The following is a 19,502-nucleotide window of genomic DNA, read 5'->3' as shown; positions in this document are numbered from 1 at the left end:
GCTTAGGTAGTCTGGCTACATTCTCCCTATATTTATCACATCCCAACATGCAGGAGCTGCTAGCAACATATAAATGTAAATAAAATGCACATAGTTTTGTCCTTTACCACTTTGTTAAGAGGCAACTACTTCGATAGTCAGATGACAAGATTTGAACCATGGTGATGGTAATAGGAATGGAGAAAAGGGAAATAATTGACAGAACTTGGAGCTAGATTTGCTGTGGGATTTGAGACCACTTACAGTTTGAAAGCTTGGACTGACCCTCTCTTCAATTTACTCACATTTATAATGTGAGTAAAATAATAATGAAAGAGATTTGGCTTCTGGTCAAGATGCAGTAAAAAGGACCATATTGAACTTCGCACTTGAAACAACAACAACAAATCAGACACAGTATATAAAACAACAGTTTGCAAGATACTGGACGGCAGGCAAAAGGGACAGTAATCTCTGAGATATGAGAAGCACTTGAACCCTATGATTTCCCAGCTTACTGTCTTGAGAGAGTTTCCAGGCCATGTTACAGGGAATGAAAACACAGGTAGGTTCCAGCAGACTCCCTGAATTGAGGAGACAAAGCTGAGAGCCTGGGGAGAGCAAAGTGGTTAGAGTTTGCAGGACTGAGTAACAGAGAGGAGAGAGTTGTACAGAGAGCAAACTTCAGGGATTTGTAGAGGATTCCTGTTGATATTCAGCTGAGTACTTTTGAGTGCATGTGTGTGTGAAGAAACTACCCAAGGCTGGGGAAATAACCACCTGAAAGGATTAGAGGTAACAGTGCCCAGAATTTACACAGGGCTATAAATAGTGCCTGTTCTCAGTAGACAGAGTGGAAACCTCAAGATTCAAGAGCATTTGGTGGAGACACAGAAGGGTCTTCTTCAATAGAAGGCAAAAAATTATTTCTAGACTGAACATGGCTCTGGTTCTGCATAACAAATTTTAAAATCAAGACACAAAAGGATTGAAATGTTTGCAAGTAATTGCACCTCAAAACAAGGCTCACAAATACTTACGGGGCAAAAATTTTCAGTATCCAATAAGGTAAAATTCACAATGTCAATTATCTAGTCAAAAATTACCAGGCATGCAAAGAAGCAGGAAAATATACCTATAATCAGATAAATCAATCAGAACTGATGCATATGTTAGAATTAGTAGACAGAGACATTGAAATAATTATCATAACTATATTACATAAAAGTAATTCTAAAAGTTAAGTAGAATCATGGAAGATACAAATAGGCCAAATTCAATGTCTAAAAATGAAAACTACAATGTGTAAGATAAAAAATACAGTAGATGAGATAAATAGTAGGTTAGACTTTGCAGAAGGAAAGTTTAGTGAACTTAATGTCATATAGCAGTAGAAAATATCCAAAATAAAACACAAGAAAAAGAGATAATTGAAAAATAAAGAACAGAGCATTAGTAAGATGTGGAGTAACTTCAAGTGGCCTAATATACATGTAATTGGAATCCAAAAAGGAAAGAAGAGAGAGAAGGGACAGAAAAAAATATTTGAAGAAATAATGGCTTCAAATTTCCGAATTTGACAAAAACTATAAATCCACAAATTCCAGAAGCTCACAGACCCCAAGCACAAGAAACTTGAATAAAACTATGCCAAGGTGCATCATAATCACATTGGTCAAGACCACTGTATCTTAGTGTGTTTGAACTGCTATAGTAAGATACCATAAATTGGGTAGCTGATAAATAAATAAATTAGGCCAGGTACGGTGGCTCACCCCTGTAATCCTAGCACTTTGGGAGGTCAAGGTGGGAGGATTGCTTGAGGTCAGGAGTTTGAGACCAGCCTGAGCAAGAGCAAGACCCTGTCTGTACTAAAAATAGAAAAAATTAGCTGGGCGTGGTGCCACGCACTTGTAGTTCCAGCTACTCAGGAGGCTGAGACAGGAGGATTGCTTGAGCCCAGGAGTTTGAGGTTGCTGTGAGCTAGGCTGATGCCATGGCACTGTAGCCTGGGTGACAGAGCAAGACTCTGTCTCAAAAAAAAAAAAGAAATTTATTTTTCGTAGTTCTTTAGGCTCGGAAATCTTAGATCAAGGCAGATTTGGTGTCTGGTGAGGGCCCACATCCTGGTTTATAGGCAGTGAATCACATAGTGGATAGAGGTAGCTAGCTCTCTGGGGTCTCTTTTATAAGGGGACTAATTCCAGTTATGCGTGAGAGCTCTACTTTCTTGATCTAATCACCTCCCAAAGGCTCCACTTGCTAATGCTATCAGACTGGTGATTAGGTTTCAACATACAAATTTTTGGGGGATGGGGGGACAAAACATTTAGACCATAGCACACTGATAAAGAGAAAATCTTAAAATTATCCAGAAGAAAAAAAAAGACACGTCATTTATAGAGGAACAAAGATAAGGATAATAGCAGATTTCTTTTGGAGACTACGTAAATGAGAAGGCAGTGGCAACATCTTTAAAGTACTGAAAGAATAAAACTTCTGCCGACCTAGATTTTTAAGTCCAGAGAAAATATCTTTCAGAAATGAAGGAAAAATAAAGACTTTTTCAGACATAAAACATCTGAAAGAATTCATTACCAGCAGAACCACACTACAAAAAATGTTAAAGGAAATCCTTCAGACAGAAGGAGTAAGCTACCAGATGGAATTCTGGGTCTACAAAAAGGAATAAAGAACACCAGAAATGGTAACTACTTGGATAAATATATGGAATTTTTTCTTATTATTTAAATATCTTTAAAATAAATGTACTGTTTAGTGAAAGTAGTAACAATGTGTGGGGTTTATAATACATGTAAAAGTCAAAGGCGTGACAAAAATAGAACAAAGGTTGGGAGGGGAGAAATGGAAATGTACTCTTGTAAGGTTCTTATACTATATGTGAAGTGGTATGATGTCACTCGCAGATAGACAGTCGTAAGATAAATAACATATACTATAAATCCTAAAGCAGCCACTTAAATATTAGAGTTATAGCTAATAAGTCAACAATGGAAATAAAATAGCACCATACAAACTACACAATTTATCCAAAGGAAGGCAGAAAAAGTAGAAAAAGGGAATAAAGAACATATGGGATAAATAGAAAAGACCCAACTATATCCTGCCTACAAGAAACATACTGCAAGCATAAAGATACAAACTTTATAGCACTAAATGCCTATATTAGAAAAGAAGAAAAGTCTCGGTGGTGACTTCAGCTTCCATATTAAGAAATAAGAAAAAGAAGAGCAAGGTAAACCCAAAGTAAGTATAAGAGAATAATAACTATCAGATCCATAATCAATTATATAGAAAAGAGAAAAACAGAGAAAAATCAGTGAAACCAAGAGCTGGTTCTTTGAGAAAGTCAATAACACTGATAAGTCTATAGCTAGACTTAACATGTAAAAATGAAAGAAGACACAAACTACCAACACAGGTTGAGCATTTTCAGTCCAAAAATTCAAAATCTGAAACACTCCAAAATCCAAAACTTTTTGCGCATCAACATGACACTTAAAGGTCATGCTCAAAAGAAATGCTCATTGGAGTATTTTGGATATAGGATTCTTGGATTAGAGATGCTCAACTAGAAAATATAATACAAATATTCCAAAATCCAAAATACTTCTGGTCCCAAGCATTTCAGGTAAGGGATACTCAGCCTGCATTAAGAATGAGAGAGGTGACATTACTAGCCTACAGATATTAAAAAGACAATAAGAATAATATTATGAAAAAAGAATATTATAAACAATTTTATGTCAATAAGTTTAATAACTTAGATCAAATTGAAAAATTTCTAGAAAAGAAACAAGTAATTTTTGGCTGGGCTCAGTGGCTCACGCCTGTAATCCTAGCACTCTGGGAGGCCGAGGTGGATGGATCGCTCAAGGTCAGGAGTTCGAGACCAGCCTGAGCAAGAGTGAGACCCTGTCTCTACTAAAAATAGAAAGAAATTATCTGGACAACTAAAAATATATATATAGAAAAAATTAGCTGCGCATGGTGGCGCATACCTGTAGTCCCAGCTACTCAGGAGGCTGAGGCAGTAGGATTGCTTGAGCCCGGGAGTTTGAGGTTGCTGTGAGCTAGGCCGAAGCCACGGCACTCTAGCCCGGGCAACAGAGCAAGACTCTGTCTCAAAAAGAAAAAAAAAAAAAAAAAGAAATAAAATTTTTGATGAAAAACCTTTTCACAATGACAACTCTAGACCCAGATAACTTCGCAGTGAATTCTACTAAGCATTTAAATAAGAAATAATACCAATTCTACCCAAACTCATCTAGAAAATAGAAAAGGAAGGAATATTCAACTCATTTTATGAGGCCAGCATTACACTGATACCAAAACAAGACAAAAGATATCATAAGAAAACAGACCAATATCCCTCATGGACATAGTTACACAAATTCTGAAAAAAATCTCAGCAAACAGAATTCAAATGAGTGGTAAATAAGCACATGAAAATATTCTTAATATCGTTAGTCATTAGATGCAAATAAAACCTCAACAAGACACCACTGCATGCCTATTAGATTGGCTGAAACTAAAAGGACTGATGATACTGGTGAGGATGTGAGAGAACTGGAACTCTGGTTCTATGGGAATGGGAAATATAAATGGTACCATCACATTGGAAAACAGTTTATCAGTTTTTAAAAAGGTTAAACATATACTTACAAAATGATACAATCATTCCACTCCAAATTATTTAGCCAAGAGGAATGAAAACATATATCCATATAAAGATTTGTACAAAAATGTTCATGGAAGCTGTATTTCTAATAGCCCCAAACTGGTAACAACCCAAATATCTATTAACAGATGGATAAACAAACTGGCATATCAATACAATGGAATACTAATCAGCAATAAAAAGGAATGCACTATTGATATGAGCTACAACGTGTGATGGATCTCAGAATAAGATGCTAAATGAAAGAAGCCAGGCAAAAATGAGTACGTAACGTATGACTTCACTTATGTAAAATTCTAAGAAATTCACACCAATATATAGTGACAGAAAGAATATCAATGATTGCTTGGAGAGGATGGGGAAGTGAAGGGGGGTGAGGGAAGGATTGCAAAGGGGCATGGAGAAACTTTTTGGGAAAATGGATATGTTCATTATCTTGACTTTAGTAATGGTTTCATATTATATTCAATTCTACTTCAATAAAGCTGTTACAATAATGACAACTTCAATGATTAATACGATGACATGTGAAAGCCCTTTATATACTGTATAATACTATAGAAAAATTAGTTATTAATTTATATAAAGAGTTTATTAAAGATGACTGTGAAGTTATAAGCTTATGAAACTGGAAGGATGGTGGTAGGATTAGCAGAAATAAGGGAGAAATGTGTAGGAAGTGGTTTGCAAAAGATGGTGAGTTCTAGTTTCCCAGATCTATACAAGGAACATATAGGTGGGTACATATAGGTGGAAACACCCAGGAGCTATCTGAGAATGTGGAACTACAGCTGGAGAGAGGTGAGTGCTACCACACAAATGTGCAAATGAGCATGGAAGGGAGAGCAGAAGGCAGGAGACTGGATGAGATCTCTGGCAGGAAAACATGGAACAAGGGAAGAGAAGAATCCTAGGGATAGCCCCAGAAAATTCTGGAACAACAACTGGGGACAGGAGCTATTTGGGATAGGGCACTTAGGGGTCATCCAAAATGGTAGCCTTTGAGCTGAACCAGCCATGTGAAGATCTGGGGACGGGTGTTCCATGCTGAGAAATAGCAATTGCAGAGGCCGTGAGATGGGAAAGACCTTCACGTGTTCTAGGAACTGTCTAGGAGGCCAGTGTGGCTAGAAGTGGTGAGGAGGAGGAAGGTAGTACAAGACTTGGTTGGGCTGGTAGGCTGTGGTGAGTTTAGGTTTTTTTTTCAGGGCAACAGGAAGTCATTGATGAGTTTTAGAAAGGTCTTTCTGGCTGCAGTTGGACAAGTTCTTGTGGAGGCGTCAAGAGTGAAAGCAGAGATCAGCTAGGAGTTTCTTTGAGTTGTTCAGGCAGGGCATGATGGTGACTTGATCCAGGATAATGGCAGTGGAGTGGAAGAATTTAACATAGAAAGAGAAGGATTTGCTAAAACCTAATGTGCTCAGGAATCTTGCTGATGACAAAAACCACTGAGCCTTGAAATTTTAGATTGGAAGTGATGTTGGGGTTAGCCTAGTGGAACTCCTTGACTTTATTTCCCAGTCTGCTCCATGCAAACACCTTAGCAGATAGCAATAGCAATCTTATCTCAAATCTGTGTGGTCCTTCAAAGCTTCCAATGTGTTTTCATAATCAATGTTTCCTGCAAGGACGTGGCCTCACCCTCCCTTTAGCTCAGCCCATTGCCCAGGTTCTCCGAAACTCCAGCTAATTTGGGCATATCTTGGTAGTCAGGTGCAGGGGATGGTGGTGAGACTTATGGGGAAGAGGAGGAGGCTCAGATGGTGGGACAGAAACTAGGGAAGTGACTCTCCTCCGGAGACTGCCCCTGGGTGCACAGCCATCCATCCTGTCTTATGGGCAAGGCTAGGAAAGCTACCTGCTCTTCTTGGAACCTCCCCCCAACATTCTAGCCTATTGAAATCAGACTCGGTGTTAACAGTCTGTGTTATGTTGTTTTCTCTTTGATGGAGTCTTTCCCTGCTTTCCTCCCTGACATTGTCTCTCATTCTACTGAATGCCCACTTCTGTATCTCTGTTTGGGCATTTATCTCATCCTGATGTATTAAAAGCATTTTCAACCTTCCTTGGGCTATTGTGTCTTTCACCTCTTTATTCCCTAGAGCTCCTCGTGCATGTAGTTCATGCACATAGCACAGTCAGGTGAAGGGTGTTGAATTGAATTGAACCCATTCAAGTTCAAATACATGCTTCAGACATGGTAGATACCCAGAAAAATTAGAAGGGAGCTAAGATTCGCCTGTGCATGCTGATTCATATATCTCAGCACAGGTATAAATGCTGAGTCAAGGGGGCAGTAAGGCAGTGGGGGTAGTAAATGGAGCAGTTGGGAGTGCTTGGGATCAGGAAAGTGTACGTGTGGCAAGATGCCTTTAGAGAACTGTGACTTTGAGCATGCGCCTGACCACCATCTTAACTCTTCCTTGTTTAAAATTTAAAACAGTCTTTGGGGAGATATTCTCCTTTTAGGATCATCAATTTGATTTTCTTACAGAACTCAGTTGGGAAATTAGGTTTTTATTTTAAGAATTTGCTAGACTATATCTGTGGCAGAAACTGGCAAATGCTCGCTAAACCCGTTCCTTTTCTTCTTCGGCACAGAGCTCGACTACATTTTCCTATCTCCCTGGCAGTTAGGTGTGGCCGTGTGGCCAAGCTCTGCCTGTGGAATGTGGGCAAAAGTGACATATGGCACCTGAAGGCCTCACCCATAAACCCCCCGCATTGCCATCCAATAGAGTTTTCTGTGATCGATGACGAGATGTTCTACGTCTTTGCTGTCCAATATGGTAGCCATGTGCTCTCTGAGCACTGGAAATGTAGCTCTTGTGTAGCTAAGGAACTGAATTTTTAATTTTATTTCATTTTATTTAATTTAAACTGCCCCATAGGTAGGCTAGTGGCTACCACATTAGGCAGCACAGCTTTAGATGGAGGCGTATGGTCCCTGAGTGACTGGATGGAGCAGAGAGTCTCCTGTCTACTTGCTCTGCTTGGTGAAGTGATGAAGAATAAATACTGTGTGAAGACACCAAGCGACAGTATCTGTTCCATAAAATGAGGAATACCTGCTGATTCGCCTATACTAAAAGTGTGTATAGTATCCATCTTTAGCTGGGTACCAATGTGGCTGGACAAATCCAAAATCTAATACCAAATCTGATTATCTAGTGTCATTCTTAAATGGAAAATCTAATCTTCTTTCACCTCTCTTGAGCTCCCAATCTTGCCCCACCTTATTTTATTGGGAAAAAAATGGAGGCCACCAGGCAAGTACCACGTCCTTTCCCGGTGTAGGGTAGCAGAGGGGCTCAGGGTTCTGATTTCCCCTCCATCACAGCCGACTGTGTGGCTTGGGCAAGTCACAATGCTTCTGTGCATCCTCACTTCTAAAATGGGGGTTTCTGGCTTTGCTTCTTTCTCTAAATGGCTCCGTTCAAATAGCTGCTCTCTTTCTGCACCCTCATGCTTCTCGCCCTCCTAGGGAAGGGCAGACCTCACTCCTGGGGCTCCTGGCTTAAGCCCCTCCCGGGCCCTCACGTGTCTGTTATGTGCCCCTGTCTTCTGCCTTAGCCATCGTTCCTGCTTCCCTGCCTCCTTCCTCTTTCCCAATGGTTATGCCCATTCTCGCTCTCACCACTGCCTCCTGCCCCACTCACCGTCACCCTTCCCAGCTCGGCTTTTGCCCCGACATCTCTGCTGAGATGGCTTTTGGGAATATCACTGTAGCGGCCCTCCCTTCAGCTTTGAAAGGTTGGGCTCTGGGGACAGGGTGAGTCTCTCCTCTCTGAGCAAAGAAAGACACTTAATCCTGTCACACGGCTCTTCTCCCTCCATCTATAAATTCTGGACTCTTACCTCCTTTACTCCCAGGGTGTCACGACAATTAAAAGTTTGTAAATTGCCTTGAGTTCCTAGGGGAAAACTGGCAAGTGTAAAGAATAAAAATATTTCATATAAAGCTGTTGAAACACAGGCAGTAAATTGATTCACGTCTCCCCCATTGGGTTATGATTATGAGCGTCTCTGATGAAATATCACATTGCAGCAAGACAGGCAGTGCCTGTGCTAGGCTGCTAATTGTAGTAAAGAGCTTAATTTGCGCTTCGCTCTATTTCTCATCTCACTGGGTTGGGGAGCAGGAGTGACAGGGATGGGGCTATTCAGGGAAGCTTTATAAGCCTGTCCTTGAGCTGGAGATGGGGAGATGATTGTTCTAGCATTGTATACGGTAAGAGCTTGGCCGCTTGGTGCCATGAACTCTCCAGCTAGTCTGTTACTCAATAACGCCGTCGCTTTTCCTGTCTCCTAAGGCAGAGATTTTGCATCATTTCCACACCTAACACCTGCTTTCTTTTGTTTTCCTTACTTTTATTTCCCTTCCTTCTTCTCTCCTTCCCTTCCCCTTCTTTTCTTTCTTCCTTTTTATCCTTTCTTTCTTCTCTTCCTTTCCTCTCTTACCCTCCCTCTCTTTCTTCTTTCATTTATTTTACCATCATTGCTCAATAATTTTGATATCTACTATATATACTGAAGAGAGTAGAGATAAGGTAGCGAATTAGATAAATAGGATTCCCAGATGCAGGATGCTCCTGTCCCGAGGGGGCCGCTCCTGCGCACAGTTCTCCCGCGTGGCGGCAGAGGGCGCAGGGCACAGAGCCGCGGCTGAACCTCTCTAGCTGGAGGTGCAGATGGTGTCACCACATTTTCAGAGTACACAGAGATTGGATTTTAGTGCTGGAACAGTGATCTTGCCCTGGCCGAGTCCTGGTCCTCCCACTTGGAGAACTTATTTTTATAGAAGAACAGACTCTCAAATATCATTCAGTGAGTGCTTGCATTTTCTCAGCATCCCTTTCTGGTGGTTGTCACCTGCAGTGACGGGGACTTCGTTACCATAGAAGGCTCCCCTCCTGACTACCGGAGTGCACTTCCCTGGGCCTTTGCAGTGTTTCACTCCGGGGGCCCGACCTTCGCCTTGGGACCCTATAAACGGAGCCTGATTGTCCCTCCGCCACGTCAGCGCCTCCAGGTATTTGATGATAGCCAAGTCCTTCCTTCTCAAGATGGGTTCCCAGAGTTCTTTCAACAGTTTCTTGGAGTATAAGGTCTCAAGCCCTGTGGTCACCTTGGCTGACAGTTGGTTTTCCCCAGAGAGTGGAGCACCCAGAGCTGAACTCCACACTGCAGTGGTGGTCTCAGCAGAGCAGCTAGAGCAGAGCCATCACCTCCTCGTTCTAGAATCTCCACTTCTCTAGTGCAGCCTCGGAGAACCCTGGAAACTACGGAGCTTCAGCTGTAGTCAGTGTCCCTTATCTGTATCTGCAATGATGTTCTATAAGGTCTCTTTGAACACTGAATTAGCCAATGCTGAGTCGTTGCTCCTAGAGAAATAGGAAATATAGGCATGTGTCGCTTAACAATGGGGTACGTTCTGAGGAATGCATAGTTTGTATTTGTGCAAACATTATGAAGAGTACTTACACAAACCTATGAGGTCTAGCCTACTGCACACCTAGGCTATAAGGTATAGCTTACTGCTCCTGGGCTACAAACCTGCGCTGCATGTTACTGTACTGATACTGTGGGCAACTGTAACACAAAGTAAGTATTTGTGTATCTAAACATAGAAAAGGGACAGTAAAAGTAGTTTTATAATCTTATGGGACCACGGTCATATATGCTGTCCAATATTGACCCAAACATCGTTTGTGGTACATGACTGCACATGGTTAGGTTCCTAAGAGCCTCTGGCTACAACGTTTTCATCAAATGATCAAAACATAACCTTGTTTTATGTGTGTTTCTTATTTAATATATATTATTGATTCATTAGCACTGAACTCAGCCAGCAGCACTATAACTCATGCCAGAACCAAGTTTATCTAACACATATGTTTTCTCCGTAAGGCACACAGCCTCCTTGTGCCTGGGGACACCTGACAGCATGTCAGCATGTGTTTGGGGGCCACTATAACAGCACAATCACCAACAAAAGGCACAAAAATGCAAAAAACAGACCACGAAGACCACAAAAGGGACACTTGTTTACAGTATGAGAGCTGAAATAAGGAGGTGCAGTGTTACCTTGTCTGACTTCACCTGGGAATGAGTGTGTTAGGTGACCCCAAGTTTTTGCCACCCTGTGCATGTTTGCAGATGAGCTCTGAGTATTGATTTGGGGGTTATAAATAAATAGTGCATAAGCTAATTCACAAGTATGGAAGCTTTGGGTAATGAGGATGGACTGCTCCACGAGCACAAGGAAGGAGAAAAAGGCTGGCTTCAGCAGAGATGGAGAGAGCAGTATCCCTGCAGAAACTGTATGAAATTCCACGCATGCGTGTGTCACAGGGAGGTCCCATGTCATGCTCTGTGTCTGTTTGGTAAGCCTGTCTTACTCGTGGTCTTGTGTCCTCAGAGGGACGCTCAACTCCGGCAGGACAAGCCTCTCGTTTTCATTGACCGTGTCCAGCACGGCATCTCCCCCCAGAGTGAGCGCTCGCTACATCTTTGTCATGGGGACTGCTGGGGTGACACCAGTGCTGGTTTAGAGCAGAGGGAGCGAGGGAGGGAACGCAACAAGACATGGTGTATGCCTAGGCCCCAGGGGCACTTCGAGTGAGGACACAGAGCTTTAGATTGATTCAAAAAACCAAAGGAGGGAGGGGCAGTCGAAGGAAGCAAAGGAGGAGACTGGAGTGGCTTTGGCCACAGAAAGGTGGTTTTGGGGGAGGCTGACTGTGTGTTGGATGTGACTGGTGAGAAGCGTTTGTTTTCCATTCCATTCCTTCTGAGGACACGAGGCCTCCCCTCCACGTGCGTGATCGCAGCTCTTCGTGACAGTGTCCCGAGACTGGCGGGGCTGCCGTGTCCACTGTGGAGATGAGCAAAGGGGTAGGGGCTAAGCAGCCCCCCAAGGGAACGGGGTCAGTGACGGTGCCAGGGCTCCCACCCTGTCGACCTGACCCCCTTAGGAGCGGCTTCTCTTGAATTCAGTGATCGTGGAGGGGAGGAGACCCTTTTTTCCTTTTTTTAAATGAGCGGTTAGGAAGGTGGAAGAAGTTGCAAGGGCGCCTAAAAGAAGACGTGTTGCTCGCGCTGTTTGGTTATGTCGGTCTGATTCAGTTCAGTAGGCATTTGTTGAGCCTCTGTGTGTCCTTCCTGCCACCAAGGACGGACTCACAGGCTGGGCAGAGAGAACTCTGGGCATGTGGGTCCAGGACAGCCGCCCGTAAGTAGGAGAGTGGGTTTAATCCATGCGTTGGGGAAGGATATCCAGGACCGTTAGCAAAGTGATTGCTGAAAGTCATATGCTTTTATGTAGTAAGAGGCTGGAACTTGAAGTCTGTTGCCTAGAAATGGTTCTATTCTGTTAGGCTGCCAGCTCGGTGCTTTTCCCCTACAGCTCAGCATCCGAGAGCCCTCGGTGCTGTGGGGTCACAGAGATGAACAAGATACAGCGAGCTACAGTGCATGGCACCTCGGCAGGGAAATAAGTCAGATGGACATGTAACTATGTAATTACTGTACGTCTCCACTGTCCCGTGATTACAAAGGAGGCAGAAATTCCTACTGGACGGGTGGCAGAGACTTCATGAGGAAGCAAGTGATCGATACACTATTTGACCCCTGCAGTGCCCCTGCCCTGGTCTTCCTGTTACAGCCCGACCTGGTTCATTGCCTGTTGCTCAGAGGAAGCCAATACACTGAGATGTCAGGGGTTACGGCAGAGAAAGGGGTTAACATTGCAGGCGCCATGTGAGGAGCTGGGAAGAATTTCTTAAATCCATCTTCCTGAGAATTTGGGAGAAAGGATCTTTAAAGATAGTTCGGAGGGCAGAGGGCTAGGGAATTGGGTCTGCTGATTGGTGGGGGTTGGGAAACAGAGATTATCTTCTCAGTTGGGAGATTTCCTGGGTGGGGGGGTGTCTCAAGGCTGTTGAGTCCATTCCCACACCTATCCACGGGTCCTGTTGGCATCATTGGATCCCCCAGAATGGGGGGGATCCCCGTCTTTTTCAGAGTCTGAAAAAGACTTCGAAGACTAGTCTTAGGCTCTGTAATAGCAATGTTATCTCTAGAAGCCCAAGCCTTGGGCTTTACAACGGCAGTGTTCTCCATAGAAGTAGTGGGGGAAGTCACAGGTCTTGTTCCTATCAGGGAGGATCGTGCCATTCAGGAGAAACCAGCAGTAAGGAAGTTAGGGAACAATGGCTGGTTAACTTCTGGCTGTATCTGTACTTCTGTAAGAATCAGACTTTGATTACTGTTTATACCTTATGGCTCTACAGTATTTTGATATAGACAGTTTCATTCCCTTCTCTGTACTTTTCACTCAGTTGCTCAAGCCAGAAATCTAGAGGAGCCGTCACTGATTCTTCCCTTTTCTTTATCCACCCCCCACGTCCAATCTATCACCGAGTTGCTTAGCTTCTGTCTCCAAAATAGAGCTCAGCTCTCTCCATTTCGCTCCTCACTTACCGCCACCTCTAAAGCCCTGGGTACAACCACCTGTTGCTGGGACTGTTGAAAGAGCCTCCTATGTGATTTAAAATTCTACTTATCTTCCTCACTTATCAGTAGTCTCTGCAGAAACAACCAGAATAACCTTTTAAAAAAAAAATAATTCCAGATCCTGCCATTGCACTGCTCAAAAACCTCTGTGGCTTCTTGTATTAGACAGTGAACAAATGTCGGTGTTTCAAACAGGGAATGTGGACACGAGGATTTGGTCGCATAGGTACAGACAGAGGATGGAAGGCTGCCCAGAGCAGAGAGCCACGACCACCTCCACACTGCAGGGACCTCAGCCCCACACCCGGAGGCTACTCAGCCGTGGTGAGTCCTGCTGGGGGCAGCCGGGACCTCGGAGAGAGCTGCAGTGACAGAGGAGACACCGCCATCGCCATAAAATGCCAGCTAGAGCGAAGAGCGGAAGGGAGATAGACTCTGGCTTCTCCCTTCTTTCTATCTTCCGGTCTCCCTCTGGGGCCTCCCCGCTGTGGCCAACCTTGTCAGAAGCCAGTTGTCCAGGGGGTCTGGACACGCTGAAGGGTGGCAGCTGACCTGACAAGGAGCAGGGTGCAGTAAACTTCTGGTCCTGGCTGAACTTTCTATGCAGCCTGGGTTTGGCTCCCGAGTGGAATAGAAGGCCGTTGGATTGTCTGTTGGAAAGCGCCACAGTCCAGGAGTCTGGTCAGCAATTCCAGATGTTTCTCTATCTCTGTCTTCTCTGTCTCTGTCTGTCTCTCTGTACATTTAGTGGACAGACTTAGTGGAGGGACAGACCTCTCCTGGGCCAGGGATTGGGTGGATGAGAAAGAGCCGCTCTTGGCTTCCTGTTGACCCTGAGAGGACAAGCACAGAATATTCTTCTTCAGGAAATTTCCGTGCCGATCAGCACAGAAAGTGTAAAGCGCAGGCAGTTTGGTGCCTCCAGGATATAATCCCAGTGTCTGTTAGTCTGGCACCAAAGCGTTTTAGGATCTCATCCAATCTTATCTCCCATGTTTCTCTAACTGAAATATTTTTCCTGACACTTGACTAAGACTTGCTAATTTCAACCTCCATGCCTTTGCCTGGAAGATTTCCTTCATCCAATTCCTATCCATTTTTCAAGAACGGTTCAAACCTCACCTCCTCCATAAAGCCTTCCTGGTTTCCTCCAGCCTCCAAGGATCTTTCTTTTCCTTCTCAGAGTTCCTAGAAGTTTTCAGATTGCTTTGACTGCTTGGTTAAATCATAGCTTTGCCAAAGAGGAATAGTTTATGTCTCCAAAAATATTTCGGGCTCCTCCGGGGCAGGGAGTCAGTAAGTCTTGCGTTCCTCAGAGATGCCATCACTGTGTGCAGAAACACTGCAGATGCCTGACCAACAGCTGTTGAGTGGAAATGTATGCAATTCTAAGGATCGAGCAGTCAGTGTTAAAAAAAAAAAAAAAAAAAAGGAAAGAAGAAAAAGCTGGGCTGGGCAGGTAGAAATGTGTATGATCAGTGATTGAGGGACCCTGCTCCCCTCCCCGCCCCCAGCAAAAAGAGCGCTTTAGAAATAAGACAGAGCAAGATAGTCATTGGAACCAAATGGGAGACTGTGGCTGTTGGGAGAAAGGAGGCTGCCTTGAGTTAACAGGAAGCGGGACGAAAAGGACGGTGGTGAGAGAGGCTGAGGTGGGGGCAGGCAGCGGAAGCTTGGCACGAACATACTGTGTACTATTGGAAATTTTGAGCAGTTATGTTTTGCAATGAATAATAGATAAGTGATCTTGTGGAACATGCAGGGCTGGTTCTTTAGGGAGGCAAGAATGGGTTTTGTGAAGTGATGCGGAGTTAAATGTGGGTATTGGTATTGGAGGTTATAACGTCAGCTTGTTTACCGATTTAGATATTGCCTCGAGTATGAATGGATTTTCTTTGTGGCGTGCTGGAGGCGGAAACAGCTGCAGGTGTTGCTTACGTGTTCCACACACTTGCGCGCGGAAGTGTACTTATCAGCTAAATGCAGGCCGTGGGCGAAGGCTGCCTGGTTCAAGTCCTGGCTCGACTACTCACCGGGTATGGGACCTTAGGAAAGTTACTAAACCTCTCTGTGCCTCAGTTTTTCTCATCTGTAAAATGGGGTTAACAATAATACCTCCCTTGCAGTGTTGTCGTGAGGATTAAACAAGATGTGATATATGTAAAGGATTCAAGAGTGTCTAGCATGTTGTAAGAGCTAATATATTAGTAATATTAGTTTATAGGCCAGGCGTGGTAGCCTGGAATCCCAGCACTTTGGGAGGCTGAAGTGGGAGGATTGCTTGAGACTAGGAGTTCTAGACCAGCCTGGGCAACATAGCGAGACCCCATCTCTACCAGAAATATAAAAAATTAGCCAGGCATGGTGGCGTGCACTTGTAGTCCCAGCTATTCAGGAGGCCAAGGCAGGAGGATCGCTTGATCCCAGGAGTTCGAGGCTGCAGTGAGCTGTGATCACACCACTGCACTCTAGCCTGGGCAACAGAGCGAGACCTTCTGTTATTTATTTAGTTATTACTACTATTAGCTGTTCTTTATGCTGTCTTTAAAGCTTTGAGGATGGGACTGATGGAAGGGCTAGTGATCTTTTCTGATGGAGGCAGTGAGAAGGCATGGGCCAGCGTGTACTCATCTGGACTCAAGACCTCAAAAACTCTGACATTTCAAATATTTGGAAAAATGTTTGCAACTTTCAAAAAGAGGGTACCAAGAACGTCTTCCTGGGTTTGTGGGTTTGAAGACCTGGGGTTGTGTTGGGTGACTATCAGACACCATGTGTCACAGGTGGGACTCAGTGCTTGAACCTGGAGACAGGAAGAAAAGTAGTGATTGGCTGTTGGTCTCCGGACAGGGTCCTTAAGAGATGCCACAAGAGAGAGATGTGGTGGCTTCTCTTGGCCAAAGCCAGTTGTCTTGGGGACAGCTGATTCCTGACTCAGTATAGGTATGTGGCTAGTGCTTGGTGGGAGAGTAGGAGCAGTGGTGGGGAGTATACTCTTCTACCAGACCTGGGTTCAAATCGGAGCTTGGCTTCTTACCACTTACGTGACTTTAGGAGGCTACTTAACTTCTCTGAGCCTTATAAAATGGAAGGGTTAAATAAAATAATGTATTTAAAGTGCCCGGCACAGAATAAGACTGAGAAATGTTAATTCCCTTTCCTTAGTTTCTTCATCTGTAAAATGAGGATAATAAAAAAATGTTTTGTTTTCTTATCTTTTTTTTCTTTTTTTCCTCTGAACAAGTTCCTAGCACACTAAAAAATTATTTTCTGAGGCATTTGTAATAATTATAGATAATATTCATTCATTCAACAGATATTTTTTAATGTTGACTATATTCCAAATGCTGTCTTAAGGGCTTGGGGTATCTCAGCAAATAAAACAGACACAGATACCTGCCCTTTTGTAGCTTAGATTTGAGCAGGGAAAGATGGACAGTAAACTAACATAAACAACTAGATTCTCGTGTGTTCAAAGATGATAAGTGCTATGAGGGGACAAAAGGGGAAAGTAGGATAAGGGGCTTGGGAGGACAGGGGGTGGGGCAGCATGCAGGATGCTCTAGGTTGGCCGAGACAGGCCTCACTGGCAAAGTGATATGTGAGCAAAGACTTGAAGAGGACGAGGGGCTTCGCCATGATGATATTTAGGGGAAGAGCATTCCAGGCAGAAGAAACAGTGAGTGCAAATGCTGTGGGCCTGTGCCTGGCACGTTCCAAGAGCAACTTGGAGGCCAGTGTGGCTGGCGCAGAGGAAAGAGAGAGGAGAAGGAGATGGAGTCAGGGAAGTAACAGGGAGCCAGATGGTGTGGGGCCTTGCTGGCCGCCGTGACAGCTGTGGCTGTTACTCTAAGTGAAGCCAGGATATATCACAGGATGTTGAACAGAGAAGAATGACGTGATCTGCCTATTTAAGAGACACACTCTGCACGCTGGCTGCTATGTTCAGAATGGACTATCGAGGGGCAAGGGTGGACATAGGGTGACTAGTTAGAAGCTTGTTGCTGTGTCCAGGTGAGAGATGAGGGCAGCTTGAATCAGGATGGTAGCAGTGGGTGGTGAGAAGTAACTGGATCTTTTTAGCTATCTTGCAGGTGGATTCCATAACACTGATGAGTGGATGTAGGGTGTAAGAGAAGGATAGGAGTTAAGGATAGCTGGAGTGATCAGAAGAATGCAGCTGTCATCAATTCAGGAGGAAGATGGGAAGCAGGTTTGGCCGGGAAAAGTTAGGAGTTCACATTTGAACATGCTGAATTTGAGCTGTATGTTAAATATCAAGTGGAGAAGTCACGTAGACAGTTGGTTATATGAGTCAGAAGTTTGGGAGCAGGATCTGTGCTGAGATATAAATTTTGGAGTCGAAAACATATAGGTGGTAATTCAAGTCACAAGACTAGATGAGGTCACCAAGGGAGTGAGTGTAGACAGAAAAGAGGACCAGCAGCCAACTCTTATGGCTACCATTCCAAGAAGTCAGGCAGAAGTAGAAGAGCCAACAAAGGAAGTTGAGAAGTGATCCATCAGCTAGAAGGAGAACCAAGAGTGTGGTATCATGGAAGCCAAAGGAAGAAAGTGTTTCAAGGAGGGAAGATTGATTAACTGTGTCAAATAATATGACAAGTCCAGTGTATTAGTTATCTATCATTGTGTAACAAATTACTCTAAGACTTAGTAGCTTAAAACCACAAAAATTTATTATCTCTCAAAGTTTCTGAGGGTCAGGGATCTGGGAGTAGCTAAGGTGGGTAGTTCTGACTCAAGATCTCTTACAAGGTGGTAGTGAAGCTATTAGCTGGGGCTGCAGTCACCTCTGGGCTCAAAGGGAGGCTGGAGAATCCTGTTCCAAGCTCACTCTCGCAGTTCTTGGAAGCCCTCACTTCCTCACTGGCTGTTGGCCACTTAACCCCCATTCCTTGCCATATACCCTGTCTGAGTGACCTCATGACATGGCAGACATGGCTTCCTCCAGAGCGAATAATCCCAGAGAAAGAAGCAAGGGAGCACCCAAGATGGAAGTCACAGTCTGTTGTAGCCTAATTTTGGGAGTGTCACGCCATCACCTCTGAATGCTCTTGGTTACGCAGACCAACCCTGGGACAGTGTGGGAGGGGACTACACCATGGTGTGCACACCAGGAGGTGGGGATTGTCTTACAAGCTGGCTACCACGTCAAGCATGATAAGAAGAACTGATCACTGGGTTTGTCAGTGTGGAGGGCACTGGGGACCTTAACAAGAGCAATGGGGAGAACAGTTTGATCAAAGTTGGTGTCAGAAGGGATGGGAGGAGGAGAACCGAGACATGAATAGAGAGATGACTCTCTTTTGACGTTTTCTATTAATACAAAGGGAGCAAAGAAATTGGGTAGTAGCTGGTGAAGAAAGGAGCTTTTCTAAGATGAGAGAAATAACAGTATGTTTGTATGTTGGTGGAAATAACCCAACAGAGAGTGAAAAATAGATGATGCGGAAGAGAAAGAACATTGCTGGGGCATTGTCCTGGGGCAGGAGAGAGGGATAGGACCTAGTGGCAAGAAGGAGGTGTTGGCTTTAGATGGAGGCATGTCCGGCTTATCCATGGGAAGAGCTGGGCAGACAAACCGTGGGAGGTGGGCAGATATGGTCACGGGATGTGGTGGAGTTCTCTTCTGATCACTCCGTTCTCCTCAGTGACGTGGGAAGCAAGGCCATCAACTTGGCTTGGCAGATGGTCTACATTTTTAAGAATCGTGGCTTTGATGGTAACGGTGGTGATGACGGATAACTCCTGCTCAGCTAAGGCTCCTTCCCCACAGTTCCCTTTGCTTTTAGTCAAAAGGTAGAACTTTTATCCTCATACTGGTCCACATGGCAAGGCATCTGCAAAGTCATGGGAGAAACAGATCTATTTACCCATAATACATTTATACTAAAATAGATAAAATCACCCACAACATTCTTACGTAGACAAGACATATCAGATCTCAAACGTTTAAGGGAAAAAAAAAATTAGAGGAGAGAAATTTTAAAATTGAGAAAAATCTTTCCATTAACTGATTTTTCTTCTGAGACTTGGGAAACAATTGGAGTGTCTTTATTTCGGGAGTAGAACACATGTGTCCAGCCTGTAGAAGAAGCCTGGTTTGAACACCTCTGTAGTGAACCTGGCACGTGGAACGGCTGGGACTACCTTTCAAGCTGCAGTATCTGCTTTTTAGGGTTGTGCCAAGCCCTGAAGATAGGTGAGTTTTCTGCCTCCAGGTGAGGGAATTCTAGGGTCAACCAAACAGACCTGCGCAGTGAAAGAGTGCACGTGTGCGGGA

Source organism: Propithecus coquereli, unplaced genomic scaffold (genome assembly GCF_000956105.1).
Source record: "Propithecus coquereli isolate 6110/MARCELLA unplaced genomic scaffold, Pcoq_1.0 Scaffold146, whole genome shotgun sequence".
Lineage (NCBI taxonomy): Eukaryota > Metazoa > Chordata > Mammalia > Primates > Indriidae > Propithecus > Propithecus coquereli.
The sequence above is the reverse complement of the archived record's forward strand: the minus strand, read 5'-3'. Positions refer to the sequence as shown.